General features: G+C 39.7%; 2 pseudogenes; one reads left to right on the top strand and one right to left on the bottom strand.

Annotated features, from left to right (window-relative positions):
- The window catches only part of LOC115072253, an 81,041-nt pseudogene extending 77,506 nt beyond the window's left edge, over positions 1 to 3,535 (bottom strand).
- Positions 3,536 to 9,980: 6,445 nt separating this feature from the next.
- LOC103743180 lies at positions 9,981 to 12,138 on the top strand (annotated as a pseudogene).
- The last annotated feature ends 9,763 nt before the right edge of the window (positions 12,139 to 21,901 follow it).

Here is a 21,901-nt window from a genome sequence, read left to right as displayed (position 1 = left end):
GGCCTCAGGAACTTGGGTGTTGGACTGACCTGAGATCCTGGCCATGGCCGCACCATGCAGGGATGCAAAGGCAGATGGGGAGGGAAAAAGCCCCAAGATTTCCCAGGGAGTGGAATGAGTAGCTGGGTTGTACTGGATGCAAAGGTTCAGGTAGAGGAAAAGTAAGCCTTGGAGCCCCAGAAAGAGGCTGTCAGCCCCAGAAAGAGCCTGTCAGGTGTTGCAGGACCAGGGAAGTAGTTGGAGGTGAGGGCGGGGCCAGGACCAGAAGCGGTGCTCCGGGGGCCCTTTCTTGGCACTGAGTTGGCCTGGGTGAGAAGTGTCAGAAAGTAGTATTGGTTCCCCAGGTGTCTGGGGCCCCAAGACTAGGAATGGCACAGGGCCCAAACTAGGAGTATAGAACGACGGGAGGGATGGAAGGGTGAATGTGGGTTAGGCAGTCCTGGCGCAGAGGGCTGTGCTATAGACTTACCCCAAGAGGCCTGAGGATAGTAGTCCATACTTCACTTTTAATGTGATAGGATGTCAGGAAAAGGCAACCCTACGCCTATGCCTCAAATCCTTATCTATTCAATGAGCTGCCATTACAGTAGCAAAATGGCCACTGGGAAAAGGCTAGTCAGGAGAATAAAATTCTGCCCCATATAAAGATCCAATCTTCCCGTTTTGCTAATAAATAACCTGGTTATAGGACCACACCTAATAAGGCGGGTTTAATATATGTCATGCTAAAGAGATGAGTGGAGAATTTAGTGCCTTAATGAGATAGTGAGCTTTCCTTGCTTGGAATCTCCATCCCTTAGCAAAGTTCTTGTGGATCCAATCACAGATATGTGACTTCCCATAAGCCTTGACCTGTTTTCTGAATTCTTCAGAAAAACATAACGTTTCATTTCTTCTTCATATCTCTTTTCTAAACATGTTTTCCCTAAAGTTTTGGGTACTCGCTACATTTTTGAGTTTCTTTTTTAGAACATTTTTACTGAATTTTTGTACATTTCATACATCTTGATCATATTTAGATCCATTCCACTATCTGCACACCCCATAGCCCACCTCCTGGATTTCATACATTCTGTTATATATATTAAGGCATACTGAGTCAGTTTTGCATCTGAAATGTGCATTGGTGTGAGTGTATCCACTGAAGCCTGGTCAACCTATCTACAGTCACTAGCTGAAACAAGACCAACTCTCCCTCACCCAGCAGTGATCAGCTGCTAATAGTTCTTCATCTAAGGTTAGGGATTCTGACCCATTTCCCCTCTTCTATGCTGGGTTTTTTTCTGGTTTGAGTTTCCATGGGTCTTGTGCATGCTGTTACCACTGCTCTAAGTTCATATAAACAAGTTCCCAGAATGCTGAAAAACTCTGTTTCCTTGTGGTCATCCCCCACCCCCTGGCTCTTACAGTCTTTCTGCCCCATCTTCTGCAATGGATCCTGAGCCCTGAATGTCAGAGTTTTAATATAGAAGTCCTATCTAGGGTAATGTACTCTATAGTCTCCTATTCTCTATATTTTGACTGGTTGTCCTTTGTGTTAATCAACATCTGTTGTAGGAAGAAGCTTTGCTGGTGAGAGTTGAGAGATGCACTAATATTTTTTCTGCCTCCTGTTCCACTGTTCCCTGAGTCTTAGGTATATAAGTTTCATTGTAGATGTATCACTTAAGGCTAGGCATCACAGAGAAACGTATTCTCTGCATTTGACCAATTGTGGAACTCTGTAAGAGTATCTTTTAAAAAAAGGAGCTCTTTCAATGAATGGTGACAAGTATTCCTGTCCGTAAATATAAGGTACATAGTCAGCATATAGTAAGAAATTATGTTTGTCTAGGAGTGTGACAGATGTATATTTTTCTCTAGGATCTATGACTTCTCCAGGCATGTGTTTTTGGCTATGCTTACACTACTGAAAGAGTTCCCTCCCATTGAAAGGTCTTAAGTCAAATTAGATAACTATTGATCATACCCAAGATAAAAGTGCTACTATTGCACCAACAGTGATAGAGTACTATGCCAGTCATTGTGGTTCATAGGACTCACACATGGATTGTACTACTGATTGAATTTCTCCCTTAGCATCTTTCATAGTAGTATCCTCTGATACTATGAGAGTAAATCTTCAGAGAGGCAGTTTCTAAGTCCTTTCCAGCTTGATTGTTATAAGCCCTGTGTCTGAAGTATGTCCTATCTCCAGTGATAGGGTCTTACCTTCAAGTTCTGGAAGGCAATCAAGGGCTATAAAATATCCTGTGTTATTTTGGACTACCGTGACCAACAACTCAAAGAGAGATTTCTCCTGTCTAGCACTGTGTTTCTTGTTATATAGCCTTCAGCTACACACAACACACACACAGAGATACACACACACACACACACACACACACACACACACACACACACTCCTTTCCCAGTTAAATACCCCAGGTTTCTTCATTTCTCTCTTGATGTTACCTATATCCTACTATCGCCCTCTCTCCAGTTTCTTCTCCTTTGTTCCCATGGCTCCTCTCCATTTTATGGCTCCAGCAGTAACATCAGGATATAGTAACATCCTTATATGTAGTCATATTTAAGGACCTGAAGCTGAGATACACAAATAAGTGAATATACATCCCTTGTTTTACTGAGTCTGCATTACTTCACTTAGTATAACAGTTTCTAGTTCCATTTATTTATCTGAAAATTTCATGATTTCAATTTTCTTTTTTTACAGAATTAATTTATTTTTTCTCATATAAAAACCCCATGTAGTAGCCTCAGCTGGAGTCTGGGTTCTCTGCATGGAGACACTTGCATGGGTTTTTATAAGATGGTTGGTGAATTCCTTATAGGAAGACTTGGTAAAGACCATCTCTTTCCAGAGGTGAGGAGTCAGGTAGCATTTGATCTTCAAGAGGTCATCAAAGGTGTCCTTGGCAATGCCGCCCAGGGTGGCAGTGCAGCCTCTGGCTGATGTGTAGTAGTCATCAGCAGCAGTTTCTTAGGCACAGGAGCAGAGACGATGCCAGTACCTCTGGTGACAGGGATGAGGCACACCAGGACAGGGCCACAGTAGTCTGTTACTTTACATGGGACAGTGTGGAGCTTGCCAATCTTGTTTCCCCAGTAACCTCTCAACACAGGGACAAATGGTAAGCTTGCCAAAGATGATGGTCCCTTGAATGGCAGTGGCTATCTCCGTGGAGTACTTGACACCAAGACCAACATGAACGTTAGAGTTCTCAATGGTGACAGAAGCTTTAACCTGGTCCGATGGCCAGCCTGAGTCTGTTTCTGCACTAGCATGATCTTTAAAACCTCGGATAACAGGTAGTCTTGACCTGGCAGCTCCAGGGACTTGATCTTCACATCCTTGACCTGGCAGCTCAACTTGGTGACTTGAATCCAATCCTTGTCTTTACCTTTGCCTCCTTGAGCTCCATGTCTCCACTGTGGCCTTGGCCACAGCCCCTACCATGACCTTGATGACCACTACCAAATCTTCCACAGAAGCCAAAGGGCCTCCAAAGTCAAGGCACCTGGTTCCTCCCATCCGTCTCACTGAACTGGCTGTCATCTGCCTTTAGTGTTTCCCCAAGAAAAAGATCAATTTCAGTTTTCTTTACCACTGAGTAGAATTCCCCTATTGCATAAATGTATGACATTTTCATTATCAACTCATCAGTTGAGGGACGTTTGTATCAATTCTATTTCTTAGCTATTGTGAAAAGAGTAGCAACAAACATAGCAGTACAGTTATCTGTGCAATAGGATGAGTCCTTAAGAAATATGCCAAAGAGGTGTGAAACCAGATCATAAGGTAGAATTACTTTTAGTTTTTTTAAGAGTTTCCCCATACTGATTTCCACACTGGTTGCTCCAGTGTGCAATCCCACCAACAGTGGATGAGGTTTCCCCTTTGTGCTATGTGACTTACCTCTGTGCTTGTTTAACTCAAACAGCATGGCTTTTTCTCTTCATCTTCTCTGTCTGCCTCCTTTGGGTAGGTACAGAGATTTACAACTTGCTGCCCTGGGCTTTTTCTTTTGAGCTCTAATAAAACTGTCCTCAAGCTTCCTTTTAAGTCTTAAATTATATTCTAATTGTTACTAAGAACTGCAAGATGGGACCCTGATTTCCCTGGGAATGTGACAATTCAGGAGGACTTCATACAATGTCAATGATAATCTCACTAAACAAATTTGTTTGAAACCAACCTTGTACCACTCTTGTACTGGGCCTTCTTGAAGACTCAAAAGCAAACTGTGCCTGCTCTGAGGTGTCCTCTTTCCTGTTGTGATAAAGCAACATGAAGAACTGTAGTATAGTACTGTGTGACTCCTCCAGAGGTATAGACAGGGTGCTCTGGGATCCTTACTCAACTGGGTGTCAGACAAAATGTCATGAAAACAATCTCATAGAAATGTAATAGAAGTGATGGGAATTAGGACTTAGGGAAATAGAACCTGAAAACTCAAGGGGAAGCATGAAGATAGGGCTAGTTTTTGGTTCAGGGGAATCTGATTTCTAGGGTGAGAGGTTGGAAGTCATCCACGGAAATATGTAGCAATGAGTCTTACATTGTCAAGGGAAAGGGGGTAAAGTAATTATTTCCATCTAGCATATTCTTAAAGTGAAGAAATACATGTTCTAGGTGTAACATCACCTAACCCTGCTTGATTCCTAAGTTTGAGGCTTAAGAAAAGGGACTGAAATTAAGTTATTAGCAAGATAATTTTAGACTAATAGCTATATTTCATAACTATTAATAGCTATGTTTCATAACTATCAATCTCACTCCTTATTCAAGTCAGAAGTCTCTTTGATACTTTCCAAAATAACTATTACCTGCCCCTAGTTCAGGAATTTAAATGTATTCTCTTCATCAGACGCAGCTTCAAAATTCACAGGATAGAGGTACAGGGGAAGAAAGGGTAAATGGGTGATGGAAAATTTCAGTAGTTTTAGTTCTTTCTCAGGGTCCCACCTTGACTGAGCCTAGTTATGCAGAGAGACCTTCTTAAAGAAAGATCTGGAAGAGAGGCTACCATATGCTTCAGGGTCCTATGAACCAGGAAGTATCCTGAGAACAGATAACCAACTCAGTTCCGATGGGAAATACATTGACATTTCATGACCATTTTTTCATACTCTGCCCATCTCCATCTTCTGAGCAGGCAAAAACACTGACCCCAACTCTCTTCTAATCACCCAGTGATTACTTGCTCACTGAAATTGCAAACATGCATATTTAATCCTAGCTAGGAAGTAGCAACCAATATTTCATCTTACAAATATATTATATGGTGACCCAAGTATACACACAGAATGTTCTTATCATTGCCTGACTCACTCCATACTACTGCTATTTGTTTACCCAGTCAGCTGCCAGGATATGGGCCTGTACATTTACTAGAATATTTGGAATAATTATACTGCAATAAGACATATTTTTATAGTGGGATATAAAGGAGACAAGTAAGTGTTTCAAACTAGAACTAAAGTATACATAGAATTGAAACTTTGACATATACTGGAAAGATATGAAATTATGTTATAGTTAGAGAAAGTGGATTCCAGAGAAAAGATTTGTCTTCCTCCCCAGGGTCACAGAGGTACCTAATAACAAAGTGTTTGAATCCAAACCATTGGTCCCTAGAAAATTATGATACCCTCTATGTGGCCACCCCTGTTGGCTCAAGCCCTATAGTATAAGAGAGAACCAAAGAGAAGCTTAGTACTATTTCTTGGTAGGTAGAGAAGGACCTTACTGTTACAGACAAGTTTATTATATGCTAAGGCTTTAGTGTCTTCATATGTAAGAAAAGAAGCTGGCTTAAACATGTAATGTAAAGATCATAACTCCAGCTCTAGATTCAGAATAAGTAGACTGGAATTTTAGCTATGCCTCCAGTTGTCTGAACTTGAGAAAGTTCTTTAAACTCTCTGTGCCTCAGTATTGTGTAATATTGGAATAAACAGCACCTCACTGACGAGGCAGAGACAGGAGTTTACCAAGTATAAGATTAGTCTGGGCTGCATTGTGAGATCCTGTCTCAAGAAAGTAGGCAATCAATCAAATAATCAGTAGTACTTATAGAATAGAATTGTTAAAAGAATTAAATGAGTTAATACAAACAAACCACATGAAAGGGGTAATTAGCTAATTACTATTGGTAAAACATAGAACCTCTGAGGCTAAAATCATATGACAGTTACATGCTGAGATACTTCTGTGACTTCTAAGTATAGAGAACAGAATTCACAACCCATAGGTCATCACAATGTTGTTTTATACCTGGGTTGTTGAAACTGGGGCTTGTGACAGGCTTTTCAGAAAAATGTCCAAAGCACAGTAACCTTTCATCCAAACAGATATAAATCTTGTGTATTAAAACGTATGCTGCTGTTTTCTTTAAAAAAAGACTGGACTCCAAATGACTCTTTGGATACCAGAGACAGGAAAACAATAATTCAGATTGTTTCAGAGAGTAGAAACTTTACCTCAAGAGAGATAGGTTTTTCAGACTGAGGGATTTGCTGCTCTTGGCAATAGAGAGGCTTAAACAGAGTAATCACAAGTTGCTAAAAGCAAGTCCTGGAACCTTCACTTTCCTTAAGTGGCCCCTTAATTGGCACCTTTGGCCTTGGAAGCCTTCCTTTTCCTTTTCTCTAAGTGACTATTATAACCCCTGTTTACTAACATGAACCTGACCATAGACCCAGAGTTCACCAAATGGCCACTATGCCTCTTAATTATATTAATATTTTTCTTTTAATCTATTCTGACATATTTGTCTTTTGAGACAGTTATTATAAAACCATGTGTCATGGAAACATAAAGTAGTCTATGGAGGCACCCTAGGAATTATTGACAACAGTAGTCTCCCCACAGTACCTGAAGAGCCTGTATTTATCTTTTCGATAGTATGAATGACTGCTGATTTAACTTGTGACAAAAGTTTGTATTGTTAAAAAAAGGTTGCAAAGCTCCTACCATAAACTTCAAAGTATATTGCTATACTTCAGAAATGTCAACATGGTAGAAATCAAATAATATTACTTTGAGCTTCACCCTAACTAGGGTACAATATTTGAGTCAAAAATTAAAAACAAATTTCACCAAACAAGTTGGAAATACTCAATTACTCCCTATGAACCATTTTAAATTAAAAAGGGAGGGCAAACATCATAGAATCACCTTAGCCCTTTATAATTCAGAATAAAACTATGTGGCTTTGAAGAGGCAAAAATATAGCTGAAGCATGAGGAATGAGAAAGTCAGCTTACAGTAGCGAAGATATAGGATAGAGCCATAAACAGAACAGGATTGCATTGGGAGCGGTTGATATTTGGGGGGCAGTGGCCTATAAAAATGCCAGGCAAAAAGGATCATGGATGTGTGACTCTGAGAACTAGTGAGAGAAAAGAACATTGGCAACTGAAATGGGACATCTTGGAATACCAAGCAAAAGGTTTTGGACTTAATGTAACTTTTAACCATGTGCATCAGGAGATACAGTTATGGACAGTATACTGAAGAAAGGAAACTTAATGGGGAGATTTGAACAGTATTCTAGGTAGGAGTCACTCAAATTTTGCTTTCAGAGCAAAGACTCATTTCACTATTGACACTGAGGTCAATGCCTACAGCTGTAGCCATCATTCATTCGCCTTTTCTTCTCAGTTATTGACTATATATTCAGAGACCTCCTTTATAGGAACAAACATGGCATTCTATACATAGAAAATATTCAGCTAATGCTTTTGATCTGAAAATGAAAGCCACTTAAGGAGTAAAACTAAGAAGGATTAGAAACTGACATATGTTTGGAGGACTGTATGGAGGGGATCTGTAATTCCCCAGTGGTCTCTTACCAAATTTCCTGAGGTTTTCCAGATGCAAAAATCAAGATTCAGAAAATTAATGGGATATTTCCAAAGTAACTCAGGTTCCGTATGACAAGATGGGACTGAAATATGTAGCTTCTCATTGCAAATCCCCTTGCTATCTATGTATCTGACTATGGTTTATTTGCCACTACTCTTAGTTCTCTGTGCACTGGCCAGTCACAGCAATCCTAGCAACCTTTCCCTATATCTAAATCCTCTTTTATACAAATACACAAATTAGTAGTAAATATAATTAGGAAAGATTAAGTGATAAGAATACTGTACTTGGTGTCAAATATTCTTGTTTCTAATCTAAATTGTGCTATAGACTCGGTTTCTTAATCAGTAAATTAGACACATTAGGAAGATCCTCTACATAGTCATTTCTCTCAGAACAAGATACACATTGATCCTCCTAGATTACAAAGAAAACCAAGATTATCATATTCAATATCCCGGTGTCATTCCCCTGTCTCCCAGTGAGATCAGCCTACCAGGTGGAGACTCAGAGACCTAGGAGCATTTTTAGAATTTTTCATGTTTGAGGTGCCCTTTGAAGCACTAAGTTAAGTTGGCTCTGTGGCTCTGTTTTACACACAAAACATCACAAACAATGAAAAGAATCTCTTTGTTTGTTTGGTAAGTGCTTTGATGATTGATTGATTGATTGATTGATTGATTGATTGATTGATTGATTTTCTGAGACAGGTTTCCCTACAGCCCAAGATGGCCTGGAAATCACTATATAAACCAGGATGGCCTTGATCTCTCAGAGATCCCGCCTGCCTCTTCCTACAAAGACCTGTGATTAAAAGTGTGTGCCACCATGCCTGACTACAAGTGTTCTCTTATCCACTTTAAGAGTTAACTCAATTTTTTTTCTTTTCTTTTTGGCTTTCTTGTGTTTATGTGTTATTATTACACCCTAGATGCACCTGTGATGGGTTTGCACATATTTATGGGAGAGCATATGATATATTTTATTCAACATTGCTATCCAAAAGATGGGCAACATCAAATAACTACATTAGATAAATAAAAGCAAGTTGAGTAAGCAGAAGATAAAATTTTGCTTTAATGAAAGCATGAATATTTGGAGGTTCTTTTCAGTAACTAATCTTACCCTAAGTCACATTGCACTTTGCATTCTCTGTTCTTTTCTCATCACAGCACATATGTTCTCATAATAAATCTCTATGGACAAGAGTCCCAACATAGGCTTTAGCCTACTAGTCTACTTTCACATCCTCTCAAACATTCACTCTATAATGAGCCACATGCTCCAGATACCAATCCAAGCAGCAAAGCAGCTAATGGCTGGACAACTGGGAATCACTCAGAAATTTCTTGGCTCCAAATATGCCTTGTGTTCAGACAATACTGTCTCCTTGCAGTTATCTACCAGCTCTGCCTCTTACAAACTTTTCATCCCCTCTTCCTCAATGGGAGCATTTTTTTAGTTTCTAATTCTCTGCACTTTTTCCAGTTGTGTGTCTCTGTGTTGATTGCTATCTGCTGCAGCAAGCTTTTCTGATGAGGGTTGAAAAACATACGAATCTATGGGTATAATGATAAGTCATTAGGAGTTGGTTTAATATTATGTCCATTTAGCAGAAAAATAGTAGTTGGTTTTCACCCTTGGCCTAGGACCTGTCCAGACACAGGTTCTTGGGTCCGATAATGGTGCCAGACATGGATTTCATCTTTTTGGGCAAGGCTTAAATTCAATCCAAAATTAATTGTATACTTTCATGACATCTGTGCCATTATTGCACCAGTGGGCATGTCTTGCCAGGCTAATCATTATTGTAGCTTGTAGCTTCACAGCTGAGTAAGACTAGTTATTATTTTCTCCTCCAGTAGCATAAATTGTAACTTTTAGCACTATGAAATGTAGCCAGTAGGGTTGAAGATTCTAGATTACTACCAGTTTGATTTTTCAATGTTCAATGACTTAACCTCTAACTTTTCCTCTTATTATTCTTGTTTCTTTTTTTCTGGGGAAACATGATTTCAAGACAAATGGTTAAAAATGAAGATGAGTTCTTTAGGCCCCCCTGCACAACCTAGGTGTGACTTGTGAGTTCTGGGACACCCTACTCTCTATGACTTCAGCAATTTCCCTCAAGACACCTGAGGAAGTACACCATGGAGAGGAAGGGGTTGAGACTTGCTTTTCAGGAAGAAATTTTCCAATTCATGTCCCTCATCAATACTTTCTATTCAAACAAGAAATTTTTTCTTCCAGGACTTGATCTCTAATGCTTCTGATGCCTTGGACAAGATTCGCTATGAAAGCCTGACAGACCCTTCCAAGTTGGACAGCAGTAAAGAGCTGAAAATTTACATCATCCTCAACTTGCAGGAATGCACCCTGTCTCTGGTAGACACAGGCACTGGCATGACCAAGGCTGATCTAATAAATAATTTGGAAACCATTGCTAATTCTGGCAGTAAGGTTTTCATGGAGGCTTTTTCAGGCTTGTGCAAGCATCTCAATGATTGGACAGTTTGGTGTTGGATTCCTATTCTGCCTTTCTGGTGTCAGAGAAAGTAGTTGTGATCACAAAGCACAATGTTGATGAGCAGTGTGCCTGGAAGTTCTTTTCTGGCGGATCCTTCACTGTAAGAGCAGATCATGGTGAGCCTATTGTTTGGGGAACAAAAGTGATTCTTCACCTCAAAGAATATCAGACAGAATACTTAGAGGAGAGGAGGATCAAGGAAGTGGTTAACAAACAATCACAGTTCATAGGCTATCTCATCACCCTCAGTTTGGAGAAGGAATGGGAGAAGGATATCAGTGATGAAGCAGAAGAAGAGAAAAGTGAGAAAGAATAGGAAGATAATGATGAGGAGGAGAAGACTAAGATTGAAGACGTGGAATTATATGAGGAAGATGACAATGGCAAAGATAAGAAGAAGAAAACCAAGAAGATTATGCAGAAATACATTGATCAGGAAGAGCTGAACAAGACCACGCCCATTCGAACCAAAAACCCAGATGACATCGTTCATGAGGAATACGGTGAATTCTGTAAGAACGCCATCAATGATTAGAAAGACCACTTGGCAGTCAAGTACTTCTCTGTAGAAGGTCAGTTGGATTTCAGGGAACTCCTCTTCACCCCTTTTCTAGCTCCCTTTGATCTCATCATGTATCCAACATGGACAGCTGTGATGAGTTGACACCAGAGTATCTAAATTTTATTCATGGTGGGGTTGACTCTGAAGATCTGTCCCTGAACATCTACTGAGAAATGCTCCAGCAAAATAAAATCTTGAAAGGCATCCACAAAAACATTGTGAAGTGCCTTGAGCTCTTCTCTGAGCTGGGAGAAGACAAGGAGAACTACAAGAAATTCTAGGAGACATTCTTTAAGAATCTAAAGCTTGGAATCCATGAAAATTCTACCAACCAGTGATGTCTTTCTGAGCTACTGGGCTATCAGATTGAGTGGTAACTGAGTCTAGAGATGATGAAGTGTCTTCCCTGACAGAATATGTGTCTCCCATGAAGGAGACACAGAAGTCCAACTGCTACATCACTATTGATAGAAAAGAGCAGGTGGCCAACTCTGCCGTTGTAGAGGGTATATGGGAGCAGGACTCTGAGGGGGTTAATATGATTGAGACTATCAATGAGTACTGTGTGCAGCAGTTCAAGGAGTCTGATGGGAAGAGCCTGGTCTCTGTGACCAAGGAGGGCCTGGAGATACCAGAGGATGAGGAGGAGAAGAAGAAGAAAATGTAGGAGAGCAAGACCATGTTTGAGAATCTCTGCAAACTCATGAAGAAAATCTTGGATGAGAAGGTTTAAGAAGGTGACAATCTCCAGTACACTTGCATCTTCACCCTGATGCATTATGACAAGTACCTATGGCTGGACAGCCAACACGGAGGCCATAATGAGACCTAAACACTTTGAGAGAGTTCTACAGTGGGTTACACGATGGCCAAAAACACCTGGAGATCAACCCTGACAACCCCATTGTGGAAACCCTATGGAAAACAGCTGAGTTGGACAAAAATGACAAGGTTGTCAAAGGCCTGGTGGTGTTGCTGTTTAAAACTGCCCTCCTCTCCTTTGACTTCTCCCTTGAGGATCCCGCAGACCCCTTCTAAACACATCACTGCATGATCAAACTAGGCCTAGGCATTGATGATGACGTGCTGGCAGCAGAGGAGCCCAGTGCTGCTGTTCCTGATGAGATCCCCCTACTTGAGGATGGTGACGATGCATCTAACATTGAAGTAGATTAGAATTCCCAATGGGAAGACTGTGTCCTCTATGTAGTTCTCCCTCTAGTTCGCCCAGCAGCCTGGATGGCACTGACCTACCTGGCTCTCTGCTGTTTTCTTAGTGGTTATTCTGTCCTGTCCTTGGTGTATTAAGGCAGGAAAATTCCCTCCCTCAATAAATAGCAGTTGGGTGTTGTGTGTTATATTTTTTTTGTTTTGTTTATTTTGTTCTGAAATTAAAAGTAAGTAAAATAAAGATGATACAGTTTTATACCAAAAAAATGAGGATTAACAAAACGATATGGAACTGATGAAGAAGACAACCTAAGAGCCCTACTAAGGAAAAGTTTCGAGTTATTTTTCTTTCTTTGTCAATATATGTCTTTATGAAATTTGTGCATTTTATACAATATATCTTAATCATATTTAGACCCCCTTCCCACCTGTACCCTCGTAGCACCCCCATCAGATTTCGTGCATTCTGTCATATGTGTGAAGACCTATCTAGTCAAGTTTGTGTTCCCAGATGTCCCAAAGTGTTAGTTCATTTGTTGAAACTTGGTCAGCCTATCCAGCATCAGTTCCTTAAAGAAAACCAACTGCCCCTTTCCCATCAGTGATCATTTCTCAGAACCAGAGCTCTGAGGAACTCTGCCAATAGTTCCTCAGATAAGCTTGGGTCTTTTAACCCATTTCATGATTTCCATGCTGGGTTTTTGTATAGTTTGACTTTTCATGGTTCTTGTACATGCTGTCTCCATTGCTGTGAATTCATATGAGCAAGTTCCCAGAAACCTGGAAAACTCTGTTTCCTTATGGTCATCCACCAGCTCCTGGCTCTTACAGTCCTTATGCCCCCTCTTCTGCAATGGACCCTGAGCCCTGGGTGGCAGAGTTTGAATATAAGGGTCTTATCCAGGGACATGCACTCTACTGTCTCTTTTTCTCTACATTTTGTCCATTTGTGGCTTTTTGTATTAATTGCCCTCTTATTCATGAGGAATGTGCAGCCCCAGCTGTAAAGCCTAATAACCACACTGACTGGCACAACAAGCTATCTCTGTTGGTGCAGTAGTGGCACCTTTATCTTGGGAGTATTCAACAGTGATCTAATTGGCCTTAAAGCCTGATCATTGGAGAGAACTTATGTGGTACTGTAAACATAGCCAAATACATATGGCTGGAGAGGTCATAGATCCTAGAGAAGACCCTACATCTGTCACAAGACTAGACAAATGTAATGTCTTACTGTATACTAAATATGCATCCTTCTATTTACAGACAAGTATACCTGACACCACTCATTGAAGAACCTTCTTTTTGCAACAGATGGAGACTATTGCAGAGTTCTACAACTGATAAAACACAGAGAATAAGTGTCTGTGAGATGCCCAGCCCTAAGTGATACATCTACAATGGAACCTCTATATCTATACCATAGTGGAACAGAGAGTAGAGAGCATATTAATGCATCTTTCGATCTCACTAATGAATTATTATTTTTCAACAGCATCAGTATAGCACTATATACCAGCTACCATTCTTCTAAACATTTTGGAAGTATTAGTTCATTTAATACTCAAACAAAGAAGTGATACTAAGACCCAGAAATCTATCCCAGATATTTGATATCAGAATCTGTAAAGAGATTGGCCCACCTGGAGCATTCACTCCTACTCTCAGTCTGTTCTGATAATGCATAATTGGTTATTTTATTTCCTACGCTGTTTGCTGTCAATCGACTTCCCAGAGCTTAGACTGTTTCACCAGTACCTTTGAAGTTTCTGGAGCCCCCAAGTTTGTCTCGTCCTCAGCATTGGCAATGATAATACAATACATATAATACATTTTCTGAGTGGACTTTTAACTGAATCAAAAACTGCATACTGCTACGAAATAACTAATACACTTTGCCTTATTATGCCTAGTGTGACTGTAGCATCAACTCCATGTGTTACACTGATGGAGGAACATGGTATTAACAGCAGATTGACTTCATGTTATTCTCTGAGCCCATTCAGGTACATATATGCACCCTGGCCTCTCTCACCTATAAGGGTAAGGAAAATTTAATGTCTAACACGGCCGTATTACCTAGAGTAATAATTTTATGGATTATCAGTCATAGTACACACTTAATAAATACACATACAGTGAGTCATAACATACCCACACAATACATGCACATGCACACACACACAAGTACACATTTTTGCTAGGAGAATATTTTGTACAAATACATTCCTACAACTTTGCCTTGAATGTAAAAATTCTTATTGCTGTGCTGAGCAGATAGACTCTCAGACACTGCTTATGTCCTTGCAATAAATATGAATATAATGAAAGGATAAAAAAATGCTGCAGACAAAACTTCTGGGCAAGAGCTGTCTGATGGCATTCCCCATGGAGACAATGAGACAGGCACTGCAGTAAGATGTCAGGTCTTTCTTATTTAGTCAGTTTTGCAAACTAGATGTGCAGGTTGTACTTCTGTCCTGGGAGAGAGGAATTCAGAGAGAGGCTTTTGGGGCTGAATATACTAGCCTGCATCTCATCAGAAAGCCCCTCAAACTTGACCTAAGTCTAAGAAAAAAAATTAACTGTGAGTTTCCTGGTGCAAAAGGGAATAGATAGGGAATCCTGTTCTGTCGTTATTAAAGGGGAACCTAGACTTGTTTCTTACAAGTTTTCTGTGGGGCAATAATTGCCCAAATAATCACCTTTTCCAGGACAAATTAAGTGAGTCCCATGCCATGCCTCAGGTTGAAATTCCACAGCCCTCATGTTCAACTCTGCAGTAGCACATATCACATAGCATGTTAAGACAGTTTTATCATTTAACCATGGTGTTTAACACAATACTTGGCATGCGTATTACATATTGATTGTCTCTCTGAATGACTGAGTGTTTAAGTTTCTGCTCTCCTACATGTCTGAGATTATATATTCCCATGATACTCTGTATTCTCGGTGTTTCTAAAACCAAGAAAGCTTAATTCCATTAGAGTCTTCTGAAGTCTTCTTTATGCTGTGTTTGATTACCTGAAAAATTGAGATAAAGATGTACCTTTACATAGATTTCTGTGATAAGTAAATTAGTAAATGCTTGTGTTGGTCAGGGTTGGCCCTGGGAATGGATATGGGAATGATAGCTCTTCCTATATAGATACTGTGCCCCATATCCCCTCACATTTTTTGTTACATTTAGAGGATTTGTAAGTTATTAAAACTGCAGCTGACTTTGGATATCATTCCTATCATACTAATCATATAGCTAATTTATATTACTCTCCAGGCCCATTCAGAGTTTGATACAATAACAACGCTAGGGAGCATTTGCCAAGCTAACCTGAAAAACCATTGTGCTTTATCAGTAATGATCCAGGAACCTCACTCTCCTTCTTAGGTGTGGCTTGATCTCTACTCCTTTACCACCTTACCTCTCACCCTGCTTAGGTCAATGATGGAAGTCAGAGGCAAGAAGTCCATAGTAATGAAATGAGAAGGAAAGAGGAGACAACTCAGAGGACTGTGTTCTTTCATCAGAAAAGGGATGAGTTACTTATCTTGACTGCTTAGGCTATTTCCATCTTCTTTTATTCTCTTATGAAATGTTAGGGTTATTGCTTGTTGAGTTTATTATGGGGTTACTGGCAAGGTTACTAGGCTGAAGTACAAATGAGACATGAATCTGGGACTGACATTGTATAAACTGAAGTCAGACAATTTTCCTCTCTGTACCTTAGTCTCAGTTCTGTGAATGATATGAATAAATGCCCTGTAATTTTCCAAAAGGTATATGGAACACTAAAATTACATAATAGATACAGAATAGAGTTTCAGAGTGCAAAAAGGTATATTAATGTGAAGGAATTTATGTTCTTTATCTACATGGTTCTTAGGATCCACAAATCTTGCTTCTCCTGTTATGAAAAACATCAGATATCTCAATTTCCAAAGGGTATCTTCTCTTTGGCCCAACGTACCAGGTTGCCCAATTCAAATATAGCTTATAACTTTATAACTATATATGCTATATATACATATATATCCATAATAGCTTTGAGACTGTCCTTACATGCCAAACATAGTCCCTCAACTAAGCTTTCCTACCCACTAACCAACAGTATAAAACAAAATCTGGGGCATAGAGAAGCCTGGACCTTTGTTAAATAATTGATAGAGTAACTTAGTGCTGCAGTATCTTCATCTGTAGATAAAATACTGTTTGTATTATATGTCTAAAGATTACAAAGAAGTAAGGAGACCTGAATAAATGGTGCTATGCAGTAAAATAACATTTATCAAAAGCCTGAAATAATAATGGAGATTTGAACAGTCACGTCACCCAATGTTCTGAGGAGTATAATCTCAGAAATGGGTCACTTGAAGAAGACTCACTGATCATTTGGTTGCTTGATAGCAAAGCAATTTAGCAAGAGTGTATTGATATCCCTCCGAGATAAAATGAGCTTCTCCACTCTTAGAAACTACCATACCACTAAACAGATCCATTAAGGGAAAGTGGTTACAAATGAAAATAAAAACTTGGCACCTCCTGAATTATTAACCCCAGATTCATAAACAGTCATCCAATTACAGAGCAAAATAGAACAAAATAAAGGGAAAAAGAAAACTACACGTATATTGAGTGCCAAATACATTTTTCTCATTCAACTCTTACAGTAATTCTGGGCTATAAACCTGAGGTAACTGCCATTGGACAAGACTCCATCTGCCCAGTTGTGTGCAGGGGTTGCATGGCTCTTTCTCTCTCTAGATCTGTGATGGACCATAATTTATTTTTACAAAGAACCAGATGGGAAATACTTTAGACTTTGGAAACATTCAATGATTGTTGTTATTACTGTTGCTGCTACTAACTCTACCACTCCATCTTCTTTCTAAAATTAAAAACTCAGAATTAGTCTTAGCCTTTAATGGATATGATATTCCTCCAGCCCATCCAAAGTGGAGCCTCTACATCTAACACTCATGGAACTTAGCAGAACAGGGGTAGAGAGAATACTAATAAATCCCTCAACTCTCAACAGTGAAGCTTCCTCATACAACACAGGAGATGCATATAGAAAGCCAATACTGGCTAAGTTTTAGAGAATAATAGGCTGTAAAGTGTGCTTCCCTGGACAGGACTCCTATACTAAACCTCAACCATCCACGACTCAGGGGACATTGAAGAAAAGGGGTCAGAAAGATTGTAAAAGCCAAGGTTAGCGGATGAACATAAAGAAATAGAAGCTTTCATGTATCTGGGAACTTGCTCATGAACTTGTAAAAATGGTGACATCGTGCACAAGACCTGTGCCGACTCAAACAGACAAAACCTAAACTAAAAGAGGGAAAATGCACAGCAGGCCCCAACTCTTGCTAAGGAACTATTGGTAAATGATTAACATGGAGGGAGTGAGAGTAAATATTCTTTAAGGGACTAATCGTGCACTTACTAGACTCCAGTGAGTGAACTTTCACTGAAGAACATCTGGATACAAATGCTTGACAAGATAGGACTTAAAATATATGAAATTTCATGGGGGAGCTATGGGGGAAAGTGGGGAGATGGGGAGGGGGTTTAAATTCGATTAAGATGTATTATATGAAATGCATAAAAACTCAATTAAAAAAATACAAGGGAAAAAATCAGGGTTAGAGAGATGGCTCCTCATTTAAGAACACTGGCTGCTCTTGCAGAAGACCCAGGTTCATTTCCCAGCACACACATGGCAGCTAAAAGCCATCTGTAACTCCAGTACCAGGGGATCTAGAGCTAAAGCCAATGGCCAGTTAAAAGCTTTAGATCTAGAAGTGGAAAAGAGCAAAAGCTCAAATGTTAATTATGGATGCACATGCTCACTTTTGTCTACTTCATTTATATGTACATATCAACTGATTACTGATTGTTTAGATTATTGCAGCCACTCTATTGACTCGTTCAGCTTTACATCACTGTAAAGTACACATTTTATTATCATTTTATGATGGGAGAAAATGATACTCGAAGGAATAATTTGTCCTAAGTCATGAGCTGGAAATAACAGAAATAGCTACTGAGTGCAGGATCTCTAATCCGAGAACCCATGTAAGTAATTACTATTTTGTTTCACAAAATATTTGCTGTGTTTTACATATAAAACACCTATAACATCTGGCCCATCATAAATAGGAAGGAATAAAGATGAAGGAGAGCATGAGCTCAACTATTATACTAAGCATAATTAGTGCAATAGTTTCCTGGCAGCCAGGACAAAATAAATAGTATTGATAATTTCTGTGCAAAAATAAAGGTTTATTCTAGAACTGAATAATAAAGTGAAAATAGTATTCCTGTTTCTGAGGTTTTGCTCTATGTGAGTTAAATGGGTTGTTACTGGACTGGCTTTGTGTGTGCTCTGTGCCTGGAACTTCCCTCAGGACTGAAGATTCTGACACAACTCAGATACAGTCTGGAACATCCAGGAGGTCACAATCTTGGGAAGTAGACAGACAGGTCAATATCTGACTCTAAAACATTACAGACAATGTAACCGCTCCCTAGTGGTATATACAGAGTGGAATAAAAGTTCATTTGCTAATTTCTCCTACGTGTACTGCCCTTCATAGATTATACAGTGCTGATCCATTTATGACCTCATTTGATCTTCACAACAGCTCTAAAAATTAGGTGGTAGAATCATGTTACCATTGAGAAGACTTGGGCCTTGCAAATGGAGTAATTTACTTCAAATCGCATTTTGTACATGTTTTGTGTACCTGTCAGGCTCCACTGACTTTCCTGTAGAAAAAAGAGGCAGTCAATTTTGTCTAGGAACTTAGGCCAGGTTTTATAAAGAACATGATTTTTAAGTTAGGCCTAAAACTGAGATATATTTGAATAAGAAGAAAAGAGGAGCACAACATTATGAAGACTGAATAATTAAATACTAAGAAGAATGGAGAAGGGAGTTTCTAATAGGACTGAAAACTAAGGGCAATAAGCTTAATAAAAGTAAGGTCTCACTTTGGGACCATATATTCAGGTTGGGCCTTAAAGGTAATGTAAACTACTGGTTCTTATGAATGGAATAGATACAGTTATTTTCTGGGAGGCCTGAAAAAGTTTAGAAATTTTATAATTCAGTGGCTACTTCTCCCTAAGTACCACCAAACACTCCCACCCCATTGTACAGATGATGATGTGAAGTCCACTGAAAGTCATAGTGGGAGAGAAGGACTGTAATATCCAGGCTCATCACTTGCCTCATTCATTTGCTTCCTTTTCCTGAAGAACCTTCTTAGAGTTCAGATCTGATTGCACTCTTACCTTGATGGCTGGGTATCTTCCTCTAAACCTCTATCCTACCATGGTTATCACCATGTGCCTTTATGTTACCTGTAGAGTACTTACTCCTAAGGCCACACATTCAGCCACCAGAAATCTCTGGCCTGACTCACTGGTGGCCCTTGATAAAAATATGGGAAACAAATAATAATTCAGAGCTCTTGAGTACAGTCACAGGCAAGCACTTATGTTGGACAAACTGATTTGCAAATCAAGGGGAAAATGGAAAGGAGAAAATATTCTAATTGTTAATCATTATGATCAAGTCCCACTGTAGTCTGTTAGTCAGTCACAATTAACAGCCTTCTACTTCTCTTTTACTCAGTACAGGGAAGGGGGTTGAAGGCAAAAGCCTCTACAGGCTATCTGTTCCAGGGGCTTATGAATCAATGGCTAAATTTCCATGAAATTAATTTGTGCTTCTCTGTGAAAGGAGACTTAGGAAAATTAAAAATTTGGATCATGAAATTGCAGTTCCTGTGAACTAAGTGTGCAAAAATAATAGGTTAAAACTAAGAAAATAGGCACCTACTCCTTGTCTTGCAGAAAGCCCTCAATGTGTACTTATTCAGGGCTTATTCGTGTTTCTTTTTATCCCTTGGCAGTTTGTCAGTCTTCTCTCAGTGGTCATAAAGGTCAGTCTTCTCTCTGTGGCTAATACTCTGTAATACTAGCCAAAACAGTATAATAAAAGACATTTTTGGCTCTGTAAATATGCCTTTTTCTGAAATACAAGTAATAATTAACAATTATCGGGCATTTGTGTGTCAGAAATAATTTAGTACCAAACTTTACCTGCCTGAAGGGGAAAACTTTTGCTTCTTGAAATTACTTTCAGTTAGAAACTCATGATGTCCCTGGCCTTATACAATGGCAGCACAGATATTTCAAATAGGAGGACTCCATTTCATAATCTGACTACCTAAGCAGACAAAAGCCAAAAGATTTTTGAAAAAATAGAATTAATGAGCTCTTTGACATGCTGAACACCAGCTTCTGAGTCTGAAAACCTTGGTGCAATGCTGGGAAGCACTGTGTCCCTGTTTTTATTTTTTTCTTCATTTCCCAGGATCCAAATTTCCTTAGCTACCTTGCGTCAGTCTACTCTCTTATCTCATGTCTGTTTAAACACATTGACTCTGATTTTCTCAGAGCCTTATCTTTTATATTTTATTTTTATTTATGTGTATGGGGGTAACATATAGAGGCAAGAGGAGGATGCTGGATCTCCTGAAGCTGGAGTTACAGGTGGTTGTGAGTAACCAGACATGGGTGCTGGTGAATTTGGGTCCTCTGGAAGAACAGCAAGCACCCTTAACCACTGAGTCATCTCTCTTATACTAGGGTCTTGTCTTTTTAGTCATTAAGGAAGGAAAAGAAAACTCAAGGCACTGGATTAGATTGCTGATCAGTCAAACTTATAACTAAAGGCTTTTACGTTTTTCATCTCAATAGATGATAGAGAGAGGGAGAGAGATAGCTGATGATAGATAGATAGATAATAGATAGATAGATGATAGCTAGAAGATAGATAAATGATAGGTGATAGATGATAGATAATTGATTGATAGATAGATAGATGATAGATAGATAGATGGATAGATGATAGAGATAAGATAGAGATAAATGATAGATAAATAGATAAATAGATAGATAGATAGATAGATAGATAGATAGATAGATAGATGATGGATAGATAGCTTTGTGAGGTTGTAGTTATTTACCCAACTTAACAGATGAGGAAAAATAATCAAGACTTACAAATACTATATTTTCCAGGACTTGGAAGGAATTTATGTAATTTCTTCTATACTTAGGGCTTGTATTTTGTTGATACTCCATGTGACATAAAATTGTGATTTTGAACTCTCCTGGCCCACTCTCCCAACCTCAGGCCTCTCTGGGGGTAAGTCTACCGTGCAGCCCTCCGCGCCTTGACTCCACCAGCCGCTCTCACCCTTCCATCTCCCCCGCTGTTCTCTACTCCTAGCTTGGGCCCTGTGCCATTCCTAGCCTTGGGGCACCAGACACCTGGGGAGCCACTGCTGATTCCTGACCCTGTTCACCCCCACCTGCTTGGTGCCTTCCTTGGGCCCCAGGAGCACGACCTCTAGACCCGGTCCCGCCCCAACCTCTCTCTGCTTCCTGATCCTGCAACACCCTCCAGCCTCTTTCTGGGGCTGACAGCCTCTTTCTGGGGCTCCGAGGCTTACCTTGCCTCTCCCTGATCCTTTGCATCCAGTACAAACCAACTACTCAATCCACTCCCTGGGAAATCTTGGGGCTTATTCCCACGCCATCAGCCTTTGCATCCCTGAGTCGCACGGCCACAGCCAGGGTCTCAGGTCAGTCCAACACCCAAGTTCCTGAGGCCAAAATCATTCTTAGAAGATTCCAGACCCAAGGAGAAAGTCTGAAAACTTCTGACCCACATTGGAAGTGGGCCAC

This window comes from Nannospalax galili, unplaced genomic scaffold (genome assembly GCF_000622305.1).
Source record: "Nannospalax galili isolate Female #2095 unplaced genomic scaffold, S.galili_v1.0 scaffold280, whole genome shotgun sequence".
Classification (NCBI taxonomy): Eukaryota; Metazoa; Chordata; class Mammalia; order Rodentia; family Spalacidae; genus Nannospalax; species Nannospalax galili.
Note: the sequence above shows the minus strand (reverse complement) of the source record. Positions and strands in the feature narration are given on the sequence as shown.